Source organism: Bos indicus, chromosome 23 (genome assembly GCF_029378745.1).
Source record: "Bos indicus isolate NIAB-ARS_2022 breed Sahiwal x Tharparkar chromosome 23, NIAB-ARS_B.indTharparkar_mat_pri_1.0, whole genome shotgun sequence".
NCBI lineage: Eukaryota > Metazoa > Chordata > Mammalia > Artiodactyla > Bovidae > Bos > Bos indicus.
This window is the reverse complement of record NC_091782.1, coordinates 33,251,521-33,255,897: the sequence shown is the minus strand read 5'-3', so window position 1 is coordinate 33,255,897 and position 4,377 is coordinate 33,251,521.

Genomic DNA, 4,377 nt, shown 5'->3' with positions numbered 1-4,377 from the left:
GACAACGGCCAGATTGGTTCCAGTGCTCCAGGCAGCAACTTTTGATCTGGACCTAGGAACCAACGCTGAAGAATGGATGTTTTTGAACGGTGGTGTTGGAGAAGACTCTTGAGAGTCCCTTGGACTGCAAGGAGATCCAATCAGTCCATCCTAAAGGAAATCAGTCCTGAATATTCACTGGAAGGACTGATGCTAAAGCTGAAACTCCAGTACTTTGGCCACCTCAGGCGAAGAGTTGACTCATTGGAAAAGACTCTGATGCTGGGAGGGATTGGGGGCAGGAGGAGAAGGGGACGACAGAGGATGAGATGGCTGGATAACATCACTGACTCGATGGACGTGAGTCTGGGTGAGCTCCGGGAGTTGGTGATGGACAGGGAGGCCTGGCGTGCTGCGATTCATGGGGTCTCGAAGAGTCGGACACGACTGAGCGACTGATCTGATCTGATCTGATGCAAAGAACTGACTCACTGGAAAAGACTCTGATCCTGGGAAAGATTGAAGGTGGGAGGAGAAGGGGACCGACAGAAGATGAGATGGTTGGATGGCATCACCGACTCAATGGACCTGAATTTGAGTAAACTCTGGGAGTTGGTGATGGACAGGGAGGCCAGGCATGCTGCAGTAGATGAGGTCACAAAGAGTTGGACACGACTGAGCGACTGAACTGAACTGAGGAATCAAAGGTCAAGTTTGGTGCTTTGCATCCACCTGTTTTTCTGTCATGGATCAGGTCTTGTTTATCCTCCCACACCTTCAACTTCTCGGCAGAGAATAATGCCTGTATAAGACTGAAGAGTCTCAGGTTCCATTTATGTTTCTTAGGAACATAACCTTCGTACCCTCACAAAGGCAAGTTTAACACTCAGAGAGGATACTTTTTTTTTTTTTAATTCTCTCTGCTGTACAAGAGGCTTTTCCCCCCTTAAAGAACATAAGGTTTCATTCTAATTTTGTTTCTGTGTCATTCAATCTTCCTTCCATCCTTTGTAAAAGGAAATGATAGCTATGTCATGAAACAGGGATGAATAGGAATACCCAGGAATCATCCATCCATAGAAACAACCACTGAGCTCTCATGACCCTGTGAAACAACTCTTTTGGAATTCTGGAGTCTAGTCAAACACTTGCAAAGTCCAGAGGAGAAACTGATGAAAAGATTGTTAAATTTTGATGACTGTCAGTTTCATGTAGCAGCTACCATCCCGCATCTCCTAGCAATATGGCAGGCAGCGAGTGGGAACTATCGGCCTTGTGCCTGGTGCAGGTTGCTGGTGCAGTGGTGGGCAATAAAGATCTTGCTTTCTGAAACTTGAGATTTTATGTTTTGATTGCTGATCACTGCTTTTGATTTCTGAGGAGCCAGCACAGAAGTCAGCCACAGTTTTAACTCCAAAGGGCTGAAACGGGTTCTCAACCCCTAGGGGATCTGAAAAAACAGTACATCACTCCGTAAGTTTTGTGTTTTGTTTTCATTCTTCTAAAGTTATTTTCTAATTTCCTTTGTGATTTCTTTAATGATCCATTGCTTGTTTAAGAATATATTAATTTCCATTTTTGTTCTTATTGTTCAGTTGCTGAGTCGTGTCCAACTCTTTGCAACCCCCTGGACTGCAGCATGCCAGGCTTCTCCGTCACCCAGTGTTTCCCAGAATTTATCCAAATTCATGTCCATTGAGTCGGTGATGCCATCCAACTGGCTCATCCTCTACTGTCTCTTTCTTATTTTGCCTTCAATCTTTCCCAGCCTCAGGGTCTATTCCAATGAGTCTGCTCTTTGCATCAGGTGGCCAAAGCATTGGAGCTTCAGCTTCAGCATCAGTTCTTCCAATGAATATTTAGGGTTGATTTCCTTTAGGATTGACTGGCTTGATCTCCTTGCTGTCCACAGGGCTCACAAGAGTCTTCTCCACCACCATAATTCAAAAGCACCAATTCTTCAGCAGTCAGCCTTCTTTATGATCCAACTGTAACATACATACATGACTACTGGAAAAACCATAGTTTTGACTATACAGACTTTTGTTGGCAGAGTGATGTTTCTGCTTGTTAATATGCTGTCTAGGTTTGCCATAGCTTTCCTTCCAAGGAGCAATTTCATGGCTATAGCCACCATTCACAGTGATTTTGCAGCCCATGAATATAAAGTTTGCCACTGCTTCCACTTTTCCTCATTCTATTTACTTTCCATATAGTTGTGAATTTTCCAGCTTTCCTTCTGCTTTTGATTTTAGTTTTATTATATTTTGATCAGAAAAGATACTGTGTATGATATTAATCTTTTAAAAATTATTAACATTTTTACTGTGGTCTAACATATGGTCTATCCTGGAGAATGTTGCATGTTAACTTCAGATAAACGTATATTCTGCTCTTGTTGAATGAAATGTTCTATACATATTTTGTTAGGTCTAATTGGTTCATATTGTTGCTCAAATTCTCCATTTTTAAAAAACTAATCTTCTGTCTGATTACTTTATTCATTAAAGAATTTGATTTGCAATAGCATCAAAAATAATAAAATACCTAACCATCAATTTAGCCAAGGAAGCAAAAGATTTATACATCAAATACTACAAAACATTGCTGAAAGAAATGAAAGATCTAAGTTAATGAAAAGACATACCATGTTCATGGATTAGAAGACAATATTAAAAAGCAGAGACATTACTTTGCCAACAAAGGTCCGTCTAGTCAAGGCTATGATTTTTCCAGTGGTCATGAATGGATGTTAGAGTTGGACTATAAAGAAAGCTGAGCGCTGAAGAATTGATGCTTTTGAACTGTGGTGCTGGAGAAGACTCTTGAGAATCCCTTGGACTGCAAGGGGATCCAACCAGTACCTTCTAAAGGAGATCAGTCCTGAATATTCATTGGAAGGATTGATGCTGAAGCTGAAACACCAATGCTCTGGCCACCTGATTCGAAGAACTGACTCATTGGAAAAGACCCTGATGCTGGGAAAGATCAAAGGAAAGAGGAGAAGGGGATGACAGAGGATGAGATGGTTGGATGGTGTCACAGACTCAATGGACATGAGTTTGGGTAAACTCCGGGAGTTGGTGATGGACAGGGAAGCCTGGTGTGCTGCAGTCCATGGGGTCGCAGAGTCGGACATGACTGAGTGACAGAACTGAACGGATTGTTAAGTTGGCAACACTACTCAAAGCAAGTTCAATATAGTCCCTGTCAAAATACCAACAATGTTTTTCTACAGAAATAGAAAGTTCAGTTCAGTCACTCAGTCATGTCTGACTCTTTGCAACCGCATGAATCGCAGCATGCCAGGCCTCCCTGTCCATCACCAACTCCCAGAGTTCACTCAAACTCATGTACATCGAGTCGGTAATGCCATCCAGCCATCTCATCCCCTGTCATACCCATCTCTTCCTGCCCCCAATCCCTCCCAGCATCAGAGTCTTTTCCAATGAGTCAACTCTTTGCATAAGGTGGCCAAAGTACTGGAGTTTCAGCTTTAGCATCATTCCTTTCAAAGAAATCCCAGGGCTGATCTCCTTTAGGATGGACCAGTTGGATCTCCTTGCAGTCCAAGGGACTCTCAAGAGTCTTCTCCAACACCACAGTTCAAAAGCATCAATTCTTCGGCACTCAGCTTCCTTCTCAGTCCAACTCTCACATCCATAGATGACCACTGGAAAAACCATAGCTTTGACTAGACGGACCTTTGTTGGCAAAGTGATGTCTCTGCATTTGAATATGCTTTCTAGGTTGGTCATAACTTTCCTTCCAAGGAGTAAGTGTCTTTTAATTTCATGGCAGCAATTACCATCTGCAGTGATTTTGGAGCCCAGAAAAATAAAGTCAGCCACTGTTTCTACTGTTTCCCCATCTACTGGACCAGATGCCATGATCTTAGTTTTCTGAATGTTGAGGTTTAAGCCAACTTTTTTACTCTCCTCTTTCACTTTCATCAAGAGGCTCTTCAGTTCTTCACTTTCTGCCATAAGGGTGGTGTCATCTGCATATCTAAAGTTGTTGATATTTCACCCAGCTATCTTGATTCCAGCTTGTGCATCATCCAGCCCAGCATTTCTCATGATGTACTCTGCATATAAGTTAAATAAGCAGGGTGACAATATACAGCCTTGACATACTCCTTTTCCTATTTGGAACCAGTCTGTTGTTCCATGTCTAGTTCTAACTGTTGCTTCCTGACCTGCATACAGGTTTCTCAAAAGGCAGGTCAGGTGGTCTGGTATTCCCATCTCTTGAAGAACTTTCCACAGTTTATTGTGATCCACACAGTCAAAGGCTTTGGCATAGTCAATAAAGCAGAAATAGATGTTTTTCTGGAACTCTCTTCCTTTTTCCATGACCCAGAGGATGTTGGCAATTTGATCTCTGGTTCCTCTGCCT